This window comes from Durio zibethinus, chromosome 5 (genome assembly GCF_047325235.1).
Source record: "Durio zibethinus cultivar Kanyao isolate XHJ-2024 chromosome 5, ASM4732523v1, whole genome shotgun sequence".
NCBI classification, from domain to species: domain Eukaryota; kingdom Viridiplantae; phylum Streptophyta; class Magnoliopsida; order Malvales; family Malvaceae; genus Durio; species Durio zibethinus.
In genome coordinates this window covers 29,943,116-29,971,061 of record NC_143166.1, presented here as the reverse complement: position 1 = coordinate 29,971,061, position 27,946 = coordinate 29,943,116, and the positions used below count along the sequence as shown (strand labels likewise).

Here is a 27,946-nt window from a genome sequence, read left to right as displayed (position 1 = left end):
TGCAGATAAAGCAATAAAAATGAAAGAAAAAGTAGAAAATTTAAAGGCTGTTGTGCAACCAGTGGGAGTCCATGAACAATAACTGCTTGATTTCTTAGATGAGGCACAAAATCATTACCAGCAAGCAAGGATGTTTATAAGGAGGCATTAGAAATAAAGGATGATGTTTAGGACTTTAGAATATTGCTTTGACTTTTTTAGGATGTAATTTTGAAATTTTATTTAATAAAGTTTCAAATGGAGATTTATTTTATCAATATTGGTGATGTGGCAAATGTTAGTATATTTTATGTATACATTTACATATCATACATATCATACATAGTTTTTAATAATCATATAATCATGGTACTCAAGGTTCAAGGATAGCTCCGCCAATAGAAATCTCATTCATCGATACAACACAAGAGCTAGAACCAAATAAATGGAGCAAGAAAACTCTCATCGATTTGAAAAATTAGAAAAGGCCCAAGAAAAAGCTTGAAATGAGTTAAGTAAGATTCTAGATGCTCTTAACAAGTTAAACAAAAAGAAAGAGGTAGAAGAAAACACAAGCCAACAAGGCCTTCCATCACAAGAAGTGATTGATCCCTTATATTTACCTGATTTTGATTCGTCTCAAGCTCAGTCCACACAAGAGGTTTCACCACAATAATTCATATACCTTACATATCTTGAAATGCCATTAGCCTCTAATCCAGGGCATTTCTATAGCTATGTAAATCTTGCCTTTACTGAAAAGGCAGTAGAACTAATTCAAGTTCTTGATCTAGATGAACTAAAAAAAAAAGTAAAAATCGAGGCTCAAGAAGACTCTAAAATTAGTATGCTAGAACAAAGGTTACGGGCTATGAAAGGAATTTATTTTTATAGGTCTATTGATGCTATTGGGCTTTGCCTAATTCTAGATGTGGTTGTTCCTCCGAAGTTTAAAGTATCAGAATTTAAGAAATATGATGGTACAAAGTGCTCAAAAACCCACATCACCATGTACTATTAAAAGATGGCAGCCCATGCTCATAATGAAAAGCTACTCATGCATGTTTTCCAAGACAGTCTTACTGATTCCATTGTTAGGTGGTATGTCCAGTTAAACAGAACCCGTATCCATTTCTGGAACGACATGTCCCATGACTTTATCAGTCAATACCGACATATCATGGATTTGGCTCTTAATCATTTGTCTTTGTAGATTATGAAAAAAAAAGGTAAATGAATCCTTTAAAGAATATGCCCAAAGGTAGAGAGATGTAGCCTCTCAAATGCAACCTCCTCTAATTGAAAAAAAAATTACAGTGTTGTTTGTCAGCAGTTTGAAATCTCTTTATTATGAAAAGATGATAGGAAATACAATAAAGAATTGTATCGATATGGTGATCTCTGGCAAAATTATTGAAAATGCCATTAAGAATGGTAAGTTAGAAGAAGGGAAAGCATTTACTAAAAGGGCCCCAAAGAAGAAAGGGACTGAAGCTCAAGCTGTGAGCTCTGATAAATAATAATTCATGGGCTATCAACCCTACACACCATAAAATTACTCTTAAAATTATTTCACTGTGAATAATGCTTATCAGCACCAATGAAATCCACAGTCACTTTACTCCCTAACTTATCATTCCCCTTATAGACCATAGACTGCCATATATAGCTATAGTGCTTAACTTTCCCCTAGACCTCAAATTCATTCGACTAATCCTATTAGTGGTGCACAAGAGCAACAAACCATTCGTGAAAAACCCATGTTTGATCCAATTCTCATGTCATATACGAAATTGTATCGAGAGCTTTACAACAATCATCTAATTGCTCCTAACCATGTAGAGCCACCCAAGCCACCATTTTCTAAATGGTATGATCCTACAGCTCATTGTGATTATTACTATAGGGTTGTTGGTCATTCCACCAAAAATTACACTGCCCTGAAACATAAAGTGCAAAGTCTAATTAACAATGGAATGGTCAGTTTTGATACAGAAAAGGAAGCTACATTGAATGTTAGTGGTAATCCTTTGCTTAATCATCATGTAAATGCTTTAAGTGATGGACAAGAACATTATTTGAAGAAGAAAGTGGTAGAGGTCAAGACCCCTCTCAATCAGTTATTTGATATTTTATGGAAAGCTGACATGATACAGCTAGTTCGTCCATATACTTCTCATGAAACATGTATAGCTAATGAAAGCTGTAAATACCATAGTGAGGCATCTGCTCACTCTATTGAAACTTGTGAGCAATTTTACCAAGAGGTGAAAAAACTCATAGACTCACACCAGATTGAATTCCATGAAGAATGATGGGATAAAGAATGCTAAAATGGCCATGACTGACCAGATATTAAAACATTCGTGAGACCATTAACAATTTATTGTGGGGATAAGTTGAAGCCGATCGTAGACAAGTTCGCTCTTAAGTTAGTAACCTTTAAAGTCCATACTCCATTCTCTTACAAGAGCAATAGGGCTGTGCCATGGAAATATGGTTATGACACAATAGTCCAGGGGCAAAAAAAGAATGTCTTTAAGCCTGATGCTGCTAATATAATTGATGTAAGAGGTATTATCCGAAGCGAAAGATGTTATACTCCAGAAATGCTAGAACAAGCTAGAAAAGAAAAGACCAAGATAGCTGATGAATGTAATAATCTAGAAGTGGTACCTGAAGAGGATTGCCTAAAATCGATGTCAAAAAAGAGGCTTGTGAATTTTTGAAATTGATAAAGCACAGTGAATATTCTATGGTTGAGTAGTTAAATAAGATGTCGACACGTATCTCATTTTATCACTATTATTAAATTTGAAACCACATCGAAATGCCCTTTTAAAAGTGTTGAATCAGGCATATGTGGCACATAATGTGTCTGTTGAATATGTGAACCACTTAGCTAGAAACCTGGTCATGCCAAATTACATATCCTTTAGTGATGATGAGATTTTTCTAGAAGGAAGGGGAAACACCAAGGCTCTGTATATCACTGTCAAATGCAAAGCCATATTATAGCCAAGGTCCTCATTGATAACGGTTCTACTTTAATGTCATGCCTATGTCAACTTTGGCAAGGCTACTTATTGATTATTCACATATGAAGGATAGCTAAATCGTTGTTCAAGCATTCGATGGGACTAGGTGAAAAGTTTTAAGAGATATAGAGATGACCTTGCAAATTGGGCCATGCATTTTTAATGTAAAATTTTAAGTGATGGATATCTTTCCATCTTATAGCTGCTTGTTGGAAAGGTCATGGATTCATATGGCAGGTGTTGTTCCTTCAACCCTACACCAAAGGATCAAGTTCAATGTAGAAAGGTAGTTGGTAGTAGTGTTTGTAGAAAAAGGCATATTGGTAACTCTGCCTTTGAATACTCCGTATGTGAAAGTTGCTAAGAAAGTAATGAAATGTTCCCATAGATCATTTGAGTTAGTCAACTCTATAGGTGAGGGACCTAAAAATCAATAATGCTTAAAGATAGTGATGTATCAGGTTATTAATAAAGGCTGGTATCCTAGAATAGGACTAGGTAAAAATTTACAGGGGATAAGAGAGCCTCCAACAATGATAGATAACAAGGAGAAATTGATTCTTGGTTATAAAACAAAAAACTAGAAAAGAAGATCGGCCACTAAGACAATAGTGTTCATCCCACACCTTTATGAGACCTTTAGGCTTGGAGGGTTTCTATGCCCAATTGTAAAATAAGACTTTGAACAAGACATGGAGGAAACATTTGCTGAGTTATCCATCCATATGATTGAAGATAAAAGTGGGAAAGAGAAAAAAACATGGGTTTGTCTTTGTCTACCAAACTACAAGCTGAATAATTAGAGCATCCTTGAGATGCCTGTTATCCTTGATACTGATTCAATGTAATTAAACATCCCAATAGCTTATGCCCAAGGCCTTAGGATGGTCTTTCTTGGTTGGGCCATTTATCTATTATTATTTTAATAAAATTAGGAATGATGCATTTTTATTCATTTTTTCTAGTACTTTCACTTTATTTCTTATTTTTTCTATACATTTTGCCAACACATCCTATTTCATTCAATTTTTAGGTCCTTAAATGAACAAAAAAATAATTATGATAATGATCAAGGAATTAATTTTGAAAAATCAATTAATACTGATGCACTTGATAATGAAGATGATTATGAAGAATATGCTATTCTTTCAGATCTAATGAGATTAATTGAGCAAGAAAGTAAACCAATTGAGCCTCATCAAGAGATAATCGAATTGATAAATTTAGGAGATGAGGAGAATAAGAAAGAGGTTAAAATTGGCACGTCACTCTCATCGTCAGATAAACAATGATTGAAAAATCTACTTCGAGAGTTCATAAATGTGTTTGCTTGGTCTTATTAGGATATACCTGGGCTCAGTACATAAATAATAGAGCATAAAACTACCTTTGAAGATAGAATGTAAACCAGTCCAATAGAAATTGAGGCGTATGAAACCTGAAATGTTATTGAAGATTAAAGATGAGGTGATGAAGTAGTTTGATGCAGGTTTCTTGCAAGTAGCCAAATATCCAAAATGGGTAGCCAACATTGTACCAGTTTCTAAGAAAGATGGAAAGGTGCAATTATGTATAGATTATTACGATTTAAATAATGCTAGCCCAAAGGATAACTTTTTTTTGCCTCATATTAACACACTAGTGGATAATACGACCAAGCATTTGGTGTTCTTTTTTATAGATGCGTTTTCAAGATATAACCAGATAAAGATGACTAAAGATGACATGGAAAAGACCACCTTCGTGACCATATGGGAAACCTTTTGCTATAAAGTTATGCTCTTTGGGTCAAAGAATGCTGGGACAACATACCAAATAGTCATGGTGATGCTTTTTTATGACATGATGCACAAAAAAATTGAGGCATATGTAGATAATATAATTGCAAAATCTCAAGAAGGTGAAGATCATATCACCAATATCAAAAAGCTATTTGAGAGATTGAAAAAATTCCAACTCAAGTAAACCCAGCCAAATGCACTTGCAAGGCAAGGTCAGGGAAGTTGCTAGGCTTTGTGGTCAGTGAAAGAGGGATTGAAGTGATCCAGACAAGATATGAGCCATTCAAAATTTGTCACCTTCGAGTACACTAAAAGAAGTTTCAGATTTTTTAGGAAGATTGAATTACATTTCTTGGTTCATTTCTCAGCTTACCTACAAATGTGATCTCATATTTAAGCTTTTCCGCAAGAATAATCCTAGATAATGGAATGAGAAATACTAAGTGGCTTTTAATAAAATTAAGCAATACTTGTCAAATCCTCCAGTGTTGATGCCACATGTTCCAAGAAAACCTTTAATTTTATACTTAATAGTTTATGAGAATTCAATGGGATGTATGTTGAGGCAACAAGATGAGTTCAACCAAAAGGAGAAAGCTATTTACTATTTGAGTAAAAGTTCACAGAGTATGAATCTAAGTATTTTTCATTGGAGAAGATGTGTTGTGCATTAACGTAGACTGCCAAAAGACTCAGACAGTATATACTTTATCATACCACATGACTCATAGTAAACTGGATCTAATTAAATACATCTTTCAAAAGCCTTCTTTGTCTGAAAGAATTGCTAGATGACAAGTAATGCTCTCGGAATATGATATTATATATGTAAGCCAAAAGGCAATAAAATGGAGTGCTATAGTTGAATTGCTTGTAGATCGTGCTACTGAAGAATATGAACCAATAATATTAGAGTTTTTCGATGAAGATTTGATGATTGTTTTCCAATTAAAGAAGGGAGAGCATGAAAAAATATGCTGAAAGATGATTTTGATGAAGCTGCCAATGCCTTGGGACATGAAGTTGGGGTAATTCTGATTTCTCCTGAAGAACAATACTACCCTATAACAGCGAGGTTAAATTTCAATTGCACAAATAACATCGCTAAATATAAGGCATGTGTCATGGGTTTACAAGCTGCTATAAACAAAAGAGTTAGAGTATTAAAGGTATTCAGAGACTCAGCTTTAGTTAAAAGGGAAATGGGAGACGAGAGACTCAAAGCTTATTCCATATCATAAGTATATTCTAGAGTTGATAAAAATAGTTTGAAGATATCCAATTTAATCATTTGCCTCGAGAGGAGAATCTGATTACTGATGCCTTGGCTACTCTGACTGTAATGATCCGAATTAATGATAATATTAATATTCAGCCTATCAGGTTAGATGTCAAAGATATGCCAACTCACTACTAGAATGTAGAAGATAAGGAGGATGGGAAACCCTGGTATTATGATATCTTATAGTATATTAAGGATCAGCAATACCCAGTTCAAGCAACAGAGAATGATAAAATGGTCATCCGAAGATTAGTTATGAGTTTTTTCCTGAATGGAGATGTTTTGTACAAAAGAAGCCATGATCAAGTATTGTTGAGGTGTGTAAATAAGGCAAAGGTAAAAAAAATTATTGAAGAGATGCATGATGAAATATGTGGGGCACATGCCAATGGACATATGATGACAAGATAGATTATGAGAGCTGGGTATTATTGGTTGACAATGGAGAATGATTGCATTGACTATGCTAGTAAATGTCACAAATGCTAGATATACGCTAATAAGATCCATACTCCACCATTTATTTTACATGTTTTGGCATCACCTTGACCATTCTCAATGTGGGGCATGGATGTTATTGGTCCTATTACCCCAAAGGCTTCTAATCGGTATAGGTTTATTTTCGTGATGATAGATTACTTCATAAAATGGGTAGAGGTAGTATCATATGCAAATGTAACACGATCTGTGATTTGTAAATTCATAAAGAAAGAGATCATTTATAGATATGAACTTTCAAAGAGAATTATCTCAAACAATACCAAGAATCTAAATAGTAAGATGATGCAAGAAATATATGCCCAATATAAGATCAAGCATCATAACTCGACATTATACCGATTGAAAATGAATGGGACAATTAAAGCAGCTAACAAGAATATCAAAAGAATTCATGAGAAGATAACTGAGACTTATAAATATTGGCATGAAAAGTTACTATTTACACTGCATGCATATCGAACATCAGTGCGTACCTCTACTAGGGTAACCTCATTTTTTTATTTATGGGATGGAAGCTATACTCCCAATGGAAGTGGAGATCCCATGCTTAAAAGTTTTAAAAGAAGTTGAATTGAAAGTGGCTGAATGGATTCGAGAGTGCTATGAATAGTTGAATTTCATTAAAGAAAAGAGATTGGCAGCGTTATACCGTGGTTAGCTATATCAAAGATGAATGATGAGAGCTCATGACAAAAAGATCCGACCTCATTGTTTTCGAGAGAAAAAATTGGTCTTGAAAAGAATTCTTCCAAATTAGCATGATAATAGAAGAAAATAAACTCCGAATTGACAATTACCATATGTGGTGAAATGGGCTTTCTCGGGTGGAGCATTGATACTGATTGAGATGGATGGAAATGATTTACCTTATCCTATAAATTCTGATGCTGTGAAGAAATATTATGCTTGAAAAAAAAAAGAGTAAAAAAGAAAAAAAATGTGAAAAAAAAGGAAAAAAAAAGGGGATGACTCAAGGCGAAAACCCCAAAAGGGCGATTTGAGTCAAAAGGGGATTTATCTAAGTTGAAAACCTAAAAAGGCAACTTAGATAAAGAGCATACAACATCAAATCTGAAAATTCATTGGCATGGAAGCTAGTATATTCTGAGGAGCTCTAAGTTGTTTAGTGCATTGGATGATTGTGTTTTTAGAAGAACTTTAAAATGTGTTATCATGATTGTCTGATTATTCATTTTTTTGGGCATTGTCTCCCCATACTTATCTTTGTAATTCCTTCTTGGCCAAAATTTGCCAACTTTTTTGTTAATAAAAGACATTCTTCTTCATTTTTTGTGTGCCTCTTCTATTGATTATTTCCTAACCAGTCTTATTCTTTTCTCATTAATACCTTGCAATGGAAGAAATGTGTGAATACATTTTTACTTTTTGATATTGGAATAATGATTGATAAATAAATAATAAACATGAAAGATTTTTACATTACATTAAAAAGGTCAGGAGTGATAAAGGCAAATTTGATATGTTCAGTTCTTGATGAGGACATTGAATTCGAGAAGGGGATTTCTTGCAGAAAGAATGTGAAAGTTAAATGAAAAAGATGATTAAGAGTTATGTTGATTTGGTCTTTGAAGGATAAAAGGGTTTGAGGCCAAGAAAAGAGCTTGAAAAACTTGAGTACCGTAACTAAATGGGAATTAATTAGCTAGCATTTGCATAGCATGCATTGAATTTTGCACACATGGCATTTCACATAACATATACTATATTTAAGAAAGCATAGTACATAAGAAGCAAGGGTATTCTAGGATCCTACATAGAGAAGGCAAATATGAAGACTTTTTGATTTTCCAATTCTCGTTCGAGAAAAAGCTTGTGAAGTAAGTCCCTAATCCTTGAAAAAAGATATCTCTTGGCATCGTGATTGATTTGTAAGACCTTTGAACATAATCTCTTAAAATTCCTTCAAACATAATTTGAGTTTTGACTCTTTTGGACATGATTGTCGAAGAGCCATTTTTTTCTTAAAGTTCATTCCCTTTATTCAGAGGAGCCATTTATTTTCGAAGTTCATTGCCTCTATTTATGGGAGCCATTTATTTTTTCAAAGTCTGTTGCCTCTATTTAGAGGAGACATTTATTTTTTCAAAGTCCGTTGCCTCTATTTAGAGGAGACATTTATTTTCTCAAAGTTCGTTGCCTCTATTCATAGGAGCCATTTGTTTTCTTAAAATTCATAAGAGCCATTTGTTTTCTCAAAATTCGTTGCCTCTATTCAGATGAGCCATTTGTTTTCTCAAAGTTCGTTGCCTCTATTCAGATGAGCTATTTATTTTCTCAAAGTTCTGTTACCTCTATTTAGAGGAGCTTTGCTTATTTTCTTTTAAAAAAAATATGTGTTGAGTTGAGTATTGAGGGGGTGTCTACGTCTTTGCATAATTCCTATTTCACAGAAAATTTGCAAAAAGGGACAGCTGTAAACACCTCAATTTGTTCGGGCCCAGGCCCATTGAGCCTAGTTCAACAAAGGTTAGGCCTAAGCCCATTGGGCTTAGCTCAGATCTGTTTCAGTAAGGATAGACTGGCCTTGTTTTATTTTATTTTATTTTATTTAACTTTTATTTTATTTTTTTAAATTAAATTATTATTTTTTGTTGATTTTATTTTATTATTTTTTTTGGCTTCCTTGTTCAAAATGGAGTCTTAATTTTATATATGATTTTTTTTATTTTATTGTTTTTCGTTTTCTTCTAGAATAGGGGTTGGTAGGGTTAGACTGGGATTCAAAGATTGAATCTCAGTCAAATAGGGAATAGGAATTGATAAGAAATTATTTTTGATCAATGCCTATAAATATAGGCTTACACATAAACAATATAGACAAATCAGAGGGGAAACACAGGCGTAAACAGAGAGAAAAGGTGTTAGGCAAATTTTAGAAATTTTAAGATTTTTTTTAATTTTCGGGCATTTTTTTTCTGGAAAATTTTTTGGAATTTTTAGATTTCAATTAAATTTTTCGATGAAATTTAAATTTTTCGGTGATATTTTCTAGTTTTTGACGTTTTTTTCCAGAATCCGGTGAAAATTCAATTGAATTCTGGGCTCTGTTCTAAAGGAGACAAGAGAAAAAAGGGAAAAGAGAGAGGGAAGAAAGGAAATCTGAAGGAAAAATCGGGTTATTGGCTTTTATATTAAGGTAAAATGACATCGTTTTGGCTTTAGTAACCACCCAAGATCTGCGCATTTTTGCTTAGTTCAACCTAACTCGATCGCAACCCAATTTGCTGACCCACGTTTCAGCTGATCTATTTCAGCCTAGCCAAATTCTCGAGCTGCATTTTCAAGCCACCTTTTATGTCCTAAGCCGAGCCATTTTCCAGCCCAAGTCGAGTAGATTTTGAATTTTTTTGGTATTTTCTTATTTATTTAATTGAATCATTTTATTTATTTATTATTAGTTTTTTTATAAAAATAAAAATAATAAAATATATAAAATTTTAGAATTAAATACAAATTATCCAATGATGGAATTTATAAAAATTTCAAATGGTAAATTTTTATAAAATTCCTAGGTGAGAAATTTTATCTAGATTTATCTCAAATGGTGGAATAATTTAGATGAAATTTCAATATAGATAATTGTATTCTTTTCCAAATAAAATTTTGATTGAAAATATGTGATAATTATTCGAGGATGAGATTTTTAAAAATTTTCAAATGGTAATTTCTAAGAAATCTCTAGGTGAAAAATTTTCTCTAAATTTGGCCTAAATGGTGGAATAGTTTAGATGAAAATTTTCAATAAAAGTAATTGTCATATTATTTGCTTTCCAAAGAAAAATAAAAAGAATTTCTAAATAGATCCAAATGGTGAAAAATTTTAAAAATTCAAAAAAAGAAAATATTTCTAATTTGACTCAAATAGTGGAATAATTAGATATGTTTTTGACTAAAAAATAATAAATAAATCTTTTTTCCAACGACGGAGCCTATTCAAGAGATCAAATTGGATTCTTGAATACTCTTAAGGTAAATAAATATTTTTTTTAAGAATTCTACCAGATTGATGGAAGAATCTTATAAATTATTTTCAATATTTCAACATAAAATTTGAAACCGTTAGACTTAAAACCTTAGGATAAATTCGAAATAATATGGTACCATCATTCGGATGGGCATGTAGGGGTGCTATAACCTTCCCTATATATAATCGACTCCCAAACCCTGTTTTGATTAGTAGATCCAAACCTATTTTTTTAGAGACCCTTAATCAAGCTGAGGAGTTCTTTGAGATGATAGATTCCTTAGGTGGCCAATCACACCTAGTAAAAAAGATTGGTGACAACTCCATTCATTTAATAAGTCTAACTATAGATTTACGGATCTATATGTTATGACACTAACAAAAAAAAATGAAACATTTGTAGTGGACTCATAATTTCGAGTTGTGAAGAACGCAAAAGATATAGACGAAACATAATTACATTTGAATTTCTATGTAATAAGATAAAAGAAACATAAAACTTGTCAAGCAAAGAGGCAAAATCTACCAGCTATTACACTTGAGTTTAGTCATTGATTACATGTTATTGACACAAATTTTGCCTACATGTCAAAAATAAATAAATGAAAATCTTTAAACATTTAAAAAAGTATAATAAATAGATTATGCCTTGATATAAAAAATAATAGTCCTATCTTTAAATAGTTATATGTAGGTAATCATCTTAACCTCGTTCCTATGTTTACATGTAATGTGACTAAAAAATAATATATAAATGTATATAAATATAAGAGATGAGTCAAGATGATTACCGACATATAACTATTTAAGAGAGAAATCCATAAATATCCATTTCAAAATAGATAATTTGTTGTTAATCCTAAAAAATAGAGGTTCAACACAATTTATATATAATGTAATTCAAAAATAAAATGACAGAACATTTAATATACAAATGCATACTTTAACGTAGCATTATTATCACTCAATTTGTAAAGACAGCCATAATCATAGCCCATCCATAATGATTCCTTACTTATAGTAACTTTTTTCCCTCACGTATAATTGGGTAAAAACAAAAACTAAAATTGAAGAACATAAAAGCATCAATGGCAAAAGTATAATGTCAATTCTTTAATGAAATGGTAGAGTTGCAAATAACCTTTATTTCCTTATACATCAGGCCTGAAAGTCAATAGATATAATAGTGACGAACTACTTTTTGAGAAATACAATTGATAAACCCTATAAAGAATTGTGAGCATAGACCAATGCAGTTAATAAAAGAGCTACTGAGGAAACCCCAAGCGGACCAATTGAGCCCTTAAGTGCATTGAGGACACTCTGACGACCAAACCTCTAAGGCAAAGCTGCAAACTTTATTGCAACAACAACTTCCATACATGGATTCTTTTTTTTCTTTTCATTTATAAATCTTTAACAAAAAATGTAGTTTGTTGGAAGAGAAAACATGCAGACATATAACAAAATTAGAGCAAGATAATTCTATCTTCAGTGATATTTTCTCAATTAAATTCAAGAAATGTACCTTTCTAGTAGAGTTTCAGAATTTATGGCACCCAAGAATAGTTACAAGAATAGAATCACCAATGATATTGTTCCAAATTGAGAAAATAAAATAAATAAACCAATAGATAAATGATCTAGTGTTTTACCCTAAAGCCATAAACTTCTGTTGTATCAAAAAAGCTTATACCATGATCAATAAAAAAGGAAGTGTTTTATTATTATTATTATTATTATTATTATTGGAAAATGCCTAAAGATGAATTGAGGGAAAAGAAGGAGATGAGAAATTTTTGGGGATTGGAAAGTCTTCTTGATCTTTTTCATCCTTTTAGCCCAATTATTTGTTGAAAGTGAAGATTGAATAGATTAGGTAAAGTGTAAGGATAACATGAAAGCTTTGAAAAGGTTAGGTAAGAGTTGGTAATTTTTTTTTTTTTTTTTTTTGAAAGTGAAGGGTTTGTCTCATAGTACAAAGATTGAACATGGTACAAAGATTACAATAATTTTTTCTTTTTTCTTTTTTTGTTAAAAGTGGAGGATTGGTAATTTGAAAAGTTAGGTAAAGGAAGAGTTACTCTTTACTTGAAAAAAAAATACCAAAGACTCCATTTTCAAAATTAAAAATACAGTCTTAAGCTTTAATAGTCCATTCACTACATTTATGAATAAACTTATATAAATCAATTTATTTATTTATTTTTATTTTCTATAATAAAAAAAATTCACTTCCAACCTTTTTTTTCTATCAATTACCAAAACCTATTTTCAATATTGAAAGTAAAGATTGACTTAGCACACCACTTGCCAAAAACTTTTACTCTGGAGGTTTATCTAACATGTTAAGCTTTTAATGGCTATAATAAGTATGATTACGTTTTATGTTAGAAATATGATCTTTATAATTTAGAGATTATGTTTTTTATATAAAAAAATGTAATTAAAATAATTTTTCAAATATAAATTTTTTATTTATTATTAATTACATTTTGAAATTAAAAAACATTATCTTTGATATATTATTAACCACATTTTTGAATTAATAAATATGATTTTTGTTAATAAAGATTACATTTTTAAATATCATATTTATCTTATAAAAAATTTTTTAAAAAATAAAAAAATAAAAAAAAGATAACCACGAAGCAGCCATATGGTACTATCAATGAAGAGTTTTGTGCTTTGTACATTTGCAAATTTTATGTTATGGATACGGTGGAATTGGTAAGGTTGGATTTATAGAATTGGATTGTAAGAATTATATGAGGAATCTGTTAAAGCAAATATTGAAAAACTAAAGTTACTACTTTTGATAAATCTAAAATTTTGAGAAAAAGCTCGGTACCACTTTCCTTAAGGTTTTATTTGCCCTCATTATATTATTTACTTAGTAAATGTGTAAAAGAGTTATAGGCAATAAATCTTGAAGATACAATTAAATCCAGTGACTGATTGTGTTTTGCACTAACAAAATCAATCCACCAAGCAATCACAAGATCTCTAAACTTTTATATATGTTTTCTGCAACAAAACTTTTATAAAAGAAATATGGAGTTTAAAGAAAGAAAGAAAGTTCCAAAATTATTTTTGTATATTTTCAGAAAACCAGATGAGCTTTTTATAAACAGATAAGTGTTATTTCATATAAACATGACTGTCTATTTTTAATAAATAAAAATTACCTATTTTTAAATATTTGAAACTGTTTATTTTGAATAGACTTATCTCTCTGTTTTGAACAGACTAAACTTATGTCTTTATTTTTATATTTTTTAATGTGGGATTATTTCTCATATTTTATTTTAAAAATCTCTATCAATCCCTCATATTTTTTAAAATAATCTAGATTTATGATGACCTTGAAAATCAATTGCATAAATAAATGTATCTTTCGATTTGAACCTTCACTTAGTGAAAACAATTTAAAGTTAACTAAAATCGTATAGTAGATTATGCTTTAAACCAATTATTCTATTTGATTAACTGAACTTGTCTCACATAATAATTTCAACACCCAATAAATGTTTGGTATCCGATGATATATTTATGGCCATGTGTCTGCATCCTTTTTTGATGAGTATTGTTAGAGCCAAACTCTTAAGCTCCTAGAAGCAATCACACTTTATACTTACATAAGTAGCTCCCATCAAGAATGTTCCCATAACTATAACACTTTAACATATTTATACTATGGGTCTATTAAAAGTATATTACTCATCCTTTATTTACCATTACGGGTACCTTTATCTGAAATGGTATTAAATATTACAATAGTGCTAGTAGTGACATACAGATGATGGACTTTGTCTCATTGAACTCAAGACTTGACATTATACCAAACATTGAGTCAAGTTTCCATCAAGGGTGACTTTATTTCATAAGCTTAAGCCCCATCCCTATTAAGGTCTTTTTACTAACTCTCTAGCAAGACTTTTGATTAAAGGATCCGTCAAGTTTTCACTTGACCTCACATAATTTATAGTGACCTTTCTATATGAAATTAATTGTCAAATATAGCTATGTCTTAATCCAATATATCTAGACTTTCTATTATATACTTGGCTATATGCCCTTGCTAGAGTTGCTTCACTGTCACACCAGATAAAAATTAGAGAAATTGGTTTAAACCATAAAGGTACTTCACGTAATAAATTTTATAGCTATTTAGCTTCTTTAGCTGTTGTGGTTAATGCAATAAACTCAACTGCCATGGTGGAATCCATTATGCATATTTGTTTCTTGGAACCCCAAGAAATGGCACCCTTACTAAGTACAAATATCCATCTATTTATAGAAGCATGATTTTTCATATTAGTAATCCAACTAGCATTAGCATATCCTTCACAACTGAAGGATATCCACTATAATGTCGTAACGATTTTGGGATCGTCAGACATAAAAGAGTTTTAAAATCAAAGTAAATGAAAGGGGAGTTGCCATCAATCTTTGTTAGGGTGTGATTGGACACCCAAAAATTTATCTTTTTAATAAAACTATAAAAACGAGTTTTAAGGTTTATCAAAAAGATAAATTTTGATTTACGAAAAATCAGGTTGGGTCCGGAAGTCGATTACGTATGGGGAAGGATTAGCACCCCCACAACGCCTATAAATAGGTACATTTAATTACGTGCTATTTTCGGTGTTGGATAAAAATTGTTTCAATTTGAAATTTAACATTAATTCCCTTCATTTGCAAAAATAAAATTTTACTAAAGCTCTTTATTTAGGAATATCGAGAAAATCTTGAAGTTAAAGAATTATTTTAAAATTTTTCAACATCTAGGCAGAATTTAAAATAACTCTTTTCGCTTAAGATTTAACACGATAATCCTTAAAATAAAATAACAGTCTTTATAGAAGATAATTCTTAGTGACTCTCTAACATCTAGGTAGAGTACCAAGAATTATTTCTTTCAGAATATTATTTTTATTTTATTTTATAATATCATAAAATTTTTTTAAAATGTATTATTTTTTTATTATAAAATATTTTATCATCAAACAGTAAATTAAAGAGAGAATAATGCTAAAAATTATCAATGATAACACGTTAATGTATGTATGCTAATGGATGTCATGTAAAATGAAATGCAATCTAAAAGTTAGGTTCTTAAGTATAATAAGACCACCCCGACTCTCCAACATCTAAAATTTAGGTATGACTGTTTATATTTAAGATCCCAATTTACTATTATACTTTTTATTGATTAATCTTATTATTAATGTGAATTAAGAACTCATGTGAAAAGCTTAATAAAATGGAGTTTCCTAAATACCCCATCATTTAGGCAGCATTCGAGAACAAACCATTTCATGTGAGATTTTCACATGTATCTTTAAGATTTTCAGGATGTTTTGAGTAAGAGCTTGAGTAGTGGTTTTAAAGATTAAAGTTTCAAGATTCTGAAGATTCAAATTTTAAGGGTTTCAATTTAAGTTTTGAGGGTTTTAGGGTTTGGTTTTAAGGTATGAAAGGTTCAAGGTTTTGACTTTAGAGTTTGAAGATTTTAGGGTTTCGATTTTAAAATTTGAGGTTTGGGGTTTTGATTTAAGGGTTTGAATTTTAGGGGGTTTGAATTTAAGAGTTAAAGGTTTGGGATTTCAGATTTTAGGAGGTTTTGGATTTTAGGGGTTTCAGATTTAAGGGATTTTGAATTTTAGGAGTTTTGGATTTTAAGATTTTAGATTTTAGGGGTTTTAGAAAATTAGGATTTTGAAATTAAGAATTAGTGTTTAAGGTTTCGTTTTTAAGAAAATACAAATATTTCTAAAAATCTCCAACATCTAGGTGAATTTTCGAAGTAAATTCGATTTTAATGATTTTTAAAAATTAATTAAAAAATTCTCATATATTTCTTTTAATGAAAATTTATTAATAATAATTCTCAAACATCTAAGCGAAATTATTTCTTTAGGAAAATATTTTTTATTCCCTCCAACATCTAGGCAAGGAAAATAATAACAATAATTATTCTATTATTATTATTATTATTATTATCTTAAGCATTTTTAATATATATTTTTAATTATTATCTTACTTACTTTCATTTTTATTATTATTAAAACAATTAAAAAAACTTATCCTAACAAATTTAAAACTTATCATGCATACATATTAAAAAAAAAAACTTAAAATAACAAAAAATAATAATGTAAAAAAAAATTTAGAAAATTAAAAATTTTTTTTTTACCTAAACTGGACCGGTCAACGGTCCGATCAACGACAGTTTGGTTGTATCGAAAAAATTTCGGTTCGACGCGTGGTTCGATTGAGCCGATTGAGGAACGATTCGGATTGGTTCAACCGATTCACTGGCGGATCGTTCGAATCGGTTGGAGGGTGGCTGAAGCGGGTTGGCTGGTCGATTTACGCGAATCTCGGATCGGGTTAAATCCACGTGCGGATCCTCTTACACTTTAAACGACGTCATTTTGGCCCTATGCTCATAACGACGTCGTTTTGCTATTAATGTTTTCTATAAAAGTCACTTTTTTTTAGCTCATTTCACCATTTTCTCAAAAAAGAAAAATTTTAGAGCTTTTGGATTCTCTCTGCCCCGTCGAAATTCGATCGTCGGATTGCCGTGTCGATCGTCGCCTGGGTAGCCGCCAACGGTTGTTGACGACTGTTGAAAACACCAAAAAACTTTCAGAAGCTCCTTTCAATGAGATCTTTCCAGATCCGACGTCTATTTTACGAGAAACAACCCTGATCGACGTAGATCGAGGCTTAAGGCTTACGGTTTCCTTTCTTTCTTTTTTTCTTTTTTAGAAACTGACTTTTTTTTTTGGTTTATTTTGCAGGGCTTGCTCGACGCTGATGGTTCCTCACCGTAGGTAAGGACTGTGTTATTTTTTTTTTTGTTTCTGTTTGTGTGTTTCTATTGGAAAAGGGGTTTCTGATGGGCGAGGGGTTGATTGGAGTTAGGAATAGCCGTGTGTCGTATGGGCTTCTTTTGTGATGGCTATTGGTTTGAGTGATTCCCAGAGAGACTGAAAAGAAGGTGATTTGGTGCTTTATAGGGTTGGGATGGTGGTAGCAGGTTGAACGTGCGCCTGGCAAGGTATGGGTGGTAGTTTTGGGCAGTCAGAGTGTGCTAAGGATAAGGGTATGGTGCTGGCAGTGGGAGGGCGTGGGTGGCCAGCGGTGCCGTGCATGGCACCCGATGGCACCAGCCATTTCCATTTTGTTTCTTCTGTTCAAAATTTTTGTTTGTCTTCTTTTTTTTTTATTTTTTGATTTAAAACTTTAATTTTTTAAATTAATTAATTAATTTTTTTAGATTATAAAAATGTAGATTCGGACAAAATCTGGTGTCTATAGTTGCCCCTCTTTGCACATTACTGAAAATCAGTAATAGGGCAAAGATAAAGACAACGATTTTGTCCGAAGCAAATCATGGATTTTTTTAAAGTTTTTCTTTTTTTTTAACTACAAGTTAAATGATAAAGAAAATGATCGGGACAACACTGTAAGTCGAGACGTAAACAAAAATGATTGGGACAACACCGCGAGTCGAGAAGTAAAGAATCGATCGGGATAACACCGCGAATCAAAAAATAAAGAATCAATTGGGACAATACCACGAATCAAAATGATGCCCGAAGGTCTTACAGAAATCAAGATCTTTAAATGCTCCTTTCAATTAGAGGTAATAGAACTTTGAAAATTTTAATTTTTTTTTTGAAAATGGCTTTTCCCCAATCAGAGTTAATGAATGCAATCAATGATACAAATGTCTATCTTGATCAAATGATGCTAATGCAAATGTTGGTAGAAATACAAATCTCAATGCAAATGCAAAAATACGAATGCTTGATGCAACTATATTTGACAATGACAATGTTTTTTTCATGTAAATGCTTCTACAAATACCTTTTCTTAGGATGCGGATGCCATGGTAGTGCAAATGCGAATTTTCTTATGGTGCGAATGAAAATATCTTATGCAAGTGATGCAAATGCAAATGTCTCTCTTGTGGTACAGATGTAAGTGATGCAAATGCAAATATCCCTTTCATGATGCACAGATGAGTGATGCAAATTTGAATATCTTTTTTTTTAGGTCAAATGTCTTTCTCATGATACAAGTAATGTAAATGCAAGATCTTTCAAAAGGTTATGCATCAAGAATTTTTTTATTCTGGATAAAATTTTGAAACTCTAAAACTTCTTTTAGGGTCAAATAAATTGGGCTTAAATTTTATTGAAGGCCAGTTAAACTGGGCTTAAAACCTCATTTGAGGTTAGATAAACTGGGCTTAAATGTCATTGATGGCCAGATAAACTGGGCTTAAAGCTTCATTAATGGTCAGATAAAACTGGGCTTAAATGTCATTGATGGCCAAATAAACTGGGCTTAAAACTTCATTAATGGTCAGATAAACTGGGCTTAAAACTTAATTGATGGCCAGATAAAATTGAGCTTAAATGTCATTTATGGTCAGAAAAAATTGGGCTTAAATGTCATTTATGACCAGATAAATTAGGCTTAAAAGTCATTTGAGGCCAGATAAACTGGGCTTAAAGCTTCTTTGATGGCTAGATAAACTAGGCTTAAATTTTATTTGAGGCCAAATAAACTAGGCTTAAATGTTATTGATGGCCAGATAAATTGGATTAAATTTTATTTGAGGGTCAGATAAACTAGGCTTAAAGCTTCATTGATGGTCAGATAAACTGTGCTTAAATTTTATTTGAGGCCAGATAAACTGGGCTTAAATGTCATTAAAGGCCAGATAAACTGGGATTAAATTTTATTTGAGGGTTAGATAAACTGGGCTTAAAGCTTCATTGATGGCCAGATAAACTGGGCTTAAATTTAATTGATTTTTTTTAGAATTTGGCGATCTCTATCAAAAATGAAAAAGGTAAGGATTTTCTTTCCAAATGGATGTAATAGTTCTATAGATAGTGATGTTTATTCAAAACGTTTCAACCCTTGAAGGGAGTGAAAGAGGCATACAAGCTCACAAATGAAACATAAGCTTTTCTAAAAGCCTGAATTCCTTGAAAATAAAACATATTCACATTTTTCTTAGTCTCCAAATGTGACATTTTGATATATGTCAAGATCAGCTGTAAAGGCTTGAGATTTTAAAAGGTTATTTAGGAATAATCAACCCATCTCAGACTTTTATGGCTTTGATATTTTAGATCTTTCAAAAAGGTTTGGCTTTACTTTTGTTTAGCATCCACCATACTTAGCATTAAGAGTGACCTTTCAGCGTTGGCTCTAGACTGCCCTTTTGAGGGTTTTCACCCTAGAGCCGCTTTTATTTCTATTTTTCTCTATCTTTTTTTTATACACACCATGACTTGAGATTTCAAATCTAATCCAAAAAAAGAAAAGAAGTTTTTTCAAAAAGGTTTAAAGGTTCAAACAGGAGATTAGGTAATAAAAGGGAAACTCAAAAAATTCATGTTCATTTTTTCAAGAGAAAATCTTCAAGTTTAAGCTTTCATACCTAATCCAATATGGACTTTTCAAAGGTTGTAATGTAGGTTAAGGTTCATGGTTGCCAAAAAAAAAAGATAAAAAGGCCCAAAACAAGTATTTAAGGATATTTGAAACTAAGGATCATTTTTCATTGGAAGGATACACTCTAAGGTATATTTTATTTTATGCTTTCCACCAATTCATCTCTTTTTTTTTTCTTCTTTTATTCTTCCTTTCCTTTCAAATTTTTTTTTTTTGTATCCATTCACTTAGTGGATTCAAAACTTTTATGAACTTTTATATTGGGTTTTTGCCCCTATCACATGAGATTTCACTAAACATTCTCATTCTTAACCTTCAAATGCCCTTTTTTTGTTTTATTTTACTCCAATGTGGAAGGTGATCCTTAGTCATGGTTTATTTTGAAAAAACTCAATCAGACTCAAAAGGGTAACAAGAGATAAATTTTTATTTTTGTGAAAAGATAATGAAAGATGGCCATTTGTCATTTCAAGCATAAACACTTAAATTGAAGACTACTCTTTAGGAAAATGAACTTGAAAAAATGTTTTTTATCTTAAAAAAATTTGTTCGGTTTTTTTGTTTTTCAAAACTTTAACATTGTCAGGACCTTTTTTGGATTTGCTCAAAAATTTTATTATTATTTTTTTTAAGTCCATGATGTCATAACCAAATTTTTTTTTTGTTTTTTTTTATGCCCACATAGCTCACACCTAGATTCATTTTGCCAGTAACACGTTTCATGAAATATGCCGTATTTTAGCAAACCACCCATAATGAAAGTAATCACAAGAGAAGGGTCATATGGAATGGATGAGAAAAGGATTGTGTGGGGTAAACATATTTAAGGAATCAAATGATCTAAGTTACTCTACAAAAAGAGAACAAAAGAGTTAATCATAACTCAAGTTGCCTTTGAGGTAATAAAGTATTTTTTTTTGACAAATATACCTCAAGACAAAAGATCGGGTCAATTTTAGGATAAAAAGCTGAAATGGTAGTATGCTTGAGTGCATTTTACCAAACTTGGATTTGAAAATTTTAAAACTGCAGCATAATCTTGTTATATCAAATTATCACATTTGAATTCTAAAAAAAACAAGTCACATAGACTTGATTTTTTAGGAACCACACATTTTTTTAATGGCTGTTTCATTTGTTCATTGCCTTAGAAAAGAATATTGCCAACAATATCAAGTGAAGATAAAGTTCACAAATTCAAATTCAAGGCTATCAATGGGTCATGAATGATGAAATGGGGTCAACTGAATGAGCAAATTGGCATTTAGGTATTTGGAAAATTTTTAATAGTGATCGCCAATTTAACTTAGACTCAAAACTTTTTTTTTTATTCTTTTTTTTGTTGCCTTTTTTCTTTCTTTTTTTTTTTTAAAGACATTTCTCTAGCCTCGGTACTTAACCACATGGGGCTTTATTCATATCTAACATCTCTCTTTTTTTTAAAAAAAAAATAACTATATGTCGAAACTTACACGAAATAAAACACTATGATGCACAATGTTTACTCATGCAATGCAAACCTTAATACTTGACCAAAAAGAATTTATCATCTTGATCATACTCTTGAGATGATATGCAAAGTTACATAAACCAAGTTTCTCCCTTGATGTTTCAACTTTAGCATCACTAACTTGTAACTTTACTACTATCAATCATCAAAACTATCAACTAGCTCTTTAAACTTTACATCATTTACGTCGATCAAAGCTTGGAATTTATCCTTGAAGGCAGTACAATCTTCTTTGGAATGCCTTTTAACTTTATCATGAAATTCACATTTAGCATTAGGATCATACCACTTCGGGTATGAAGGCTTTTTGGGTCTTGTAGAAACAACAGAGATCATATGATTCTCTATTAGTAAAGTAAATAACTCAACGTAAGGTATTGAAAGTGAATGATACTCTTTGGCTCTCTTTCTCTTACGACTCTGTGAATGGCTTAAGTTGATCCTTGGTTCTGTTCGTGGTGAAGGAATTTGAGTACACAAATAAAATGGTCGAGAAAAATCATCGATCGAAAATATTGGTTGGGGACAATATGGTAGCCATTGTGGATAATCATTCATTGGATCTTCCTGTATCATGGTGAAATTTCTCTCATTTTGCCCTTTAACAATTATTTCTTGGACTTGTTTTATGAAAATATCTTTTTTTTTTTATCACCAGTATCTATAACTTTTTCCCTTCTTATCCCATCTTCAATTCTACCCACAGCAAATAATAAATTCGTAAACTCTGATGAAGTATTGTTGATCAACTTATCATAATAGGGAGAAAGAAGGGTATCCACAAATAGGGAATTCAACTCCCTATTGGTAAGAGGTGGTTATACTTGTAATGCTATATTCTTTCATCTAATAGCATATTCTTTGTAGCTCTCATTGGGGTTCTTTCTCATATTTTTGAAGGGTTAATCAGTCCAGAGACCACTCTAACACATACCGATATTGCTTTAAGAATGCCCATGATAAATCTCTCCAAGTACGAATTTGACTACTTTTCAGACTATGATACCAATTAGTTGCTACCCCAATCAAACTTTCTTGAAAGACATGAATAAGCAGCTTTTCATCCCCAGCATACCCAACCATTTTGTGACAGTATTGAGCCAAATGTATTTTAGGACATCTAGTTCTATTATACTTCTCAAAATCTGGGGCTTTGAATCTTAATGAAATAACAAGATCAGACACTAGACTATGTTTATTGGCGTCAACATTCCTGTACATATCATGGCCTTTAATTACCTTCAATCTATCTTTCATTATCGTATCTCTTGATAGATCTGGCACACTATTTAATTTTTTTGATTCTTTAAAATTATCCCCATTAGGCACAGCAGTGGAGTCGTTAAGAGTGCACTTGAGATAACATTTGTTTGAATTGATGGCATCTTGGCAGAAATGTCAGTAAAAGGTTTATGAGTAGTTGGAGGTACTTGTGGCATACGAACGTCTTGAACATATGTGGACCCAGATGGATACAATGGTGTCTCAACAGCTGTTTCTTCCATTATTTTGTGTTTCAATAATTTTTTTTCTTTTGTCAACTCTGCTAACATCTGTTTTAATTCTGCCAACTGTCTGTTCATGTTTTATTGCATTCATGTAATTGTTTCACTGATCTCTCCTTGAGCCTTTTTTACTCTATCCATTGGACTAGCGTCTTCATTTTCCATGATTCTGGTACTAACTCGAGTGTTATAAGTGTGTAGACTTAACTGACCTTGTTTCCTAGAATAGCTATCTTTGAACCTTTTATTAATTGTCAGAAGTCAGAAATGCATGGCATGAAAAAAAAAATTACTTTGAAAGTTTGATGAAATTATATTTACAAATATAATTTCTTGTCCTTAGTTGGCATGAAAAGCAATGAATTCAAGCAAATGATACATGATATGCAAGTCAAAATTTGTTACTTTGGTGAAAGGAAACTTGAATTCCATCCTATATTCAAAATAGGTCATCTAGATATATCCCTTCTGTCTCAAAAGTTTGGTGAAAACATACTTGCAACCATCATTTTTTCTTACACTCTTTTAGGCACGCTAATAAAATAAACAGATGCATCAATTCATAAAAAATCTAGGTCAAAAAAAGTTTCCATTCATTTCCAAAAGCATCATGTTTACATATCATGAACCATTCTAGGGCTGGGGCCAAAAAGTGCCAAACTTGCTCCCACTTCCCTTTGTCTCTCCTAAAAAATAGTTGACTATGATTACTAGGAAAGATAACTCTTTACTTAAAAAGCTTTTTATTTATCATCCTGACCAACCCTATTGTTGCTTGCAGCACTGCCTACCATCCTGGCATAGGTCAAAGAAGGGTTCTCATGAATAACTGGCTTCATTTTGGCATCAAAACTCAAATATCCAGCTTTTATCAATCCTTACACCCTATATTTCAAAGTTGTGCAATTTTCCAAAGAATGGCCAATAATGCCAAAATAGTATTCACATCGAGCATTGGGGTTATACCATTTGGGGAAATGTGGTATGCGAGGTTCAGCAGGGATAGGGGTAATGAGATAGTTTTCTAGAAGTAATGGATACAACTCTGTGTAGGACATGGGTATTAGATTAATAGAGATTTTTTCTTTGGTGTTGCCAGAGTTTTTCTGTCCTATGGTTGGTTTGCTTTACTGAAAAGATAATGGCTTAGTTGGTCCTAGGATGGATTGAAAAACTTTGGGTGAAAGATTAGGTTCAAAAGATAGTGACGGGATAGCATACTGAACAGGCAATTATGAAATATAAGATGGTGGATATGGGTTCATGTGTGAAATTCTTGGTGGTTGCATGAAAATTGGGGACCTAATCCTAAAGGCTTGAAAAAGAGGTTGAAAATAGTCATAAGAAAGATTTGGGTGCGAGTGTGGACTCGGGATAGTTTGTGAAGGTTGCTTGAAGCCAGTTGGCTCATTCTTAGAAATTAAACTTTTGAGCTCAGTCATTTGCATGGCTAGTTCACTCATTCCTCTCTTGAGTTCACCCAAACATTGATCACTGTTCAAATCACCTAATGCTTTAGCATGCTCTAGCAGAGTGTTGGAAATAATAAGAGCCAATTGACCTTGACTTGATGAAAGTGACAACGGTCTCTAAGGAGCAACTAACTCAACCATACCACTACTTTTAACCATTTCTATCATTTGAGCCATTTGTCGTTTCATCTCTCGAAGCTCAAGCCATAATTCCTCTTGATTTAACTCCAAAGAACTAATCCTTGCTTCAAATTGATCTCCCATTTTCATGACTCTGATTCCCACCAAGACAGATATTTTATTCCAGGACTTAGACAAAAAATTCTAGATTACTACCTTTATTGAATGAATATCACAAAAATAATGACACACGAAGTATGAATACATGAATACAATGGCTACAGAATGTCATGAAATGCATATATGCCTATGAAAATTAATTTTTACATGTACAAATGACCCAAATGAAAATTTTTATCAACCATGAATGTGTCTGTAATGAATGTTATGCTGCAAGGATAGTGGGATATGAAATGTAACGTTTGTTCCATACGACCCTATCATTCATGAATTTATATGCATAAAATGCAATGACATATTTACATGAATGGTGAGATGTATTCCTATGACTAATACAGCATACTTATATGGAATGCATGAACCTATCAAGTGCATGTTATATTTTTACATGAAATACAATGCTTGTATTATGCCAACCTAGTGAAACTGACATTACCTCTTATGATACAAATGGGATGGGATACATGTATTATTTTTTATGATGTATGAAATGCAAAAGATGAAACAAAATATAAAAAAAAATTTAGAGGGAAAAACAAAGTAAATAGGACATGAAAATTGATTTTTTGATTGGGCCAATAAACAAAGAATTTAAGAAAAATCTTTAATTTTTCTAAAAACCGCTTTTTTATTTGTTATTTTTTTTTTTGGCTTGTTGGATAATGCCAAAAAAAATCACTTTATTCTAAAATATTTTATGAAATTGTAAAATTTGAACAATTACCAAATGAATGAACTACATGTAAAGAGAAAATTTATTTTTTTTAAGAAAATACCTTTTTTTTTATCATCCATTTTTGGTTATTTCTATAAAAAGATTGGCAAGGTTCATATAGCTTACGATATGTTGGGTTAAGGTTTATGCGTCTAACGGTTCCCAAACTATTCCTCACATCATTGTCCGTTATAGACTAGTAAGGTTCTCCGATCTTCATCCATTACAGGTTACTAACGAAAATGGTTCAATCTGAGTGAAAATATTTTGCTAGCAAATACGGAGGTTATCACCTCACAGAGCGTAGCTACTCCATTTCCTCCTAAAAGGGAAAGAGCCTGGGTATAGAGCTCATGCATGCGAGTGAATATGCAAAGTGTGTGTAAAGTAATGTATTAATCAAAATAACATGAATAAATCAAAAACAAAATCAAAATGAAGTAATAACTAACACATAATTTATTTTATTTATTAACATGAATGTTTTCAAAAAATAAAATAAATAAATTAAATTAAATATCAAATAAAATCAATTAAATCCAACCATTGTCAATAGTGCATAATTAAAATTTTGGCCTGACTCTCAAACAAGTCCCCAGCGGAGTCGCCAAGTTGTCGTAACGGTTTTGGGACCGTCAGATGTAAAAGAGTTTTAAAATCAAAGTAAATGGAAAGGAAGTCACCACCAATCTTTGTTAGGGTGTGATTGAACACCTAAAAGTTTATCTTTTTAATAAAACTATAAAAGCGAGCTTTAAGGTTTATCAAAAAGATAAATTTTGATCTACGAAAAATCAGGTTGGGTCCGAGAGTCGGTTACGTGTGGGGAAGGATTAGCACCCACACAACGCCCATAAATTGGTACCATTTAATTACGTGCTATTTTCGGTATTGGATAAAAATCGTTTCAATTTGAAATTTAACATTAATTCCCTTCATTTGCAAAAATAAAATTTTACTAAAGCTCTTTATTTAGGAATATCAAAAAAAGCTTAAAGTTAAAGAATTATTTTAAAATTCTCCAACATCTAGACAGAATTTAAAATAACTCTTTTCACTTAAGATTTAACACGATAATCCTTAAAATGAAATAACAGTCTTTATAGAAGATAATTCTTAGTGACTCTCCAATATCTAGGTAGAGTACCAAGAATTATTTTCATCGGAATGTTATTTTTATTTTATTTTATAATATCACAAAATTTTTTTTAAAATGTATTTTTTTTTATTATAAAATATTTTATCATCAAACAGTAAATTAAAGAGAGAATAATACCGACAATTATCGATGATAACACACTAATGTATATATGTTAATGGATGTCATGTAAAATGAAATACAATTTAAAAGTTGGGTTCTTAAGTATAATGAGACCACCCTGACTCTCCAACATCTAGGCAGAGTTTAAGTGCAACTGTTTATATTTAATATCTCAATTTACTATTATACTTTTTATTGATTAATCTTATTATTAATGTGAATTAAGAACTCGTGTGAAAAACTTAATGAAATGGAATTTTCTAAATACCCCATCATTTAGGCAGCATTCGAGAACAAACCATTTCATGTGAGATTTTCACATTTATCCTTAAGATTTTTAGGATGTTTTGAGTAAGAGCTTGAGTAGTGGTTTTAAAAATTAAGGTTTCAAGATTCTGAAGATTTAGATTTTAAGGGTTTGAATTTAAGTTTTAAGGGTTTTAAGGTTTGGTTTTAAGGTATGGAAGGTTTAGGGTTTTGATTTTAGAGTTTGAAGATTTTAGGGTTTCGATTTTAAAATTTGAGATTTGGGGTTTTGATTTAAGGGTTTGAATTTTAGGGGGTCAGATTTAAGAGTTAAAGGTTTGGGATTTCGGATTTTATTGGGTTTTGGATTTTAGGGGTTTCGGATTTAAGGGATTTTGGATTTTAGGAGTTTCGGATTTTAGGATTTTGGATTTTAGGGGATTTTGGATTTTAGGGGTTTTAGAAACCTAAGATTTTGAAAATTAAGAATTACTGTTTAAGGTTTCGTTTTTAAAAAAATACGAACATTTCTAAAAATCCCCAACATTTAGGTGGATTTTCGAAGTAAGTTTGATTTTAATGATTTTTGAAATTAATTAAAAAATTCTTATATATTTCTTTTTATGAAAATTTATTAATAATAATTTTTCAACATTTAGGCGAAATTATTTCTTCAGGAAAATATTTTTTATTCCCTCCAACATCTAGGTAGGAAAATAATAATAATTATTCTATTATTATTATTATTATCTTAAGCATTTTTAATATATATTTTTAATTATTATCTTACTTACTTTCATTTTTATTATTATTAAAACAATTAGAAAAACTTATCCTAACAAATTTAAAACTTATCATGCATACATATTTAAAAAAAATACT

General features: G+C 31.3%; 1 pseudogene; it reads left to right on the top strand.

The window, feature by feature from the left end:
• The window catches only part of LOC111281625 (protein FAR1-RELATED SEQUENCE 5-like), a 48,215-nt pseudogene that overhangs the window by 9,898 nt on the left and 10,371 nt on the right, over positions 1-27,946 (top strand).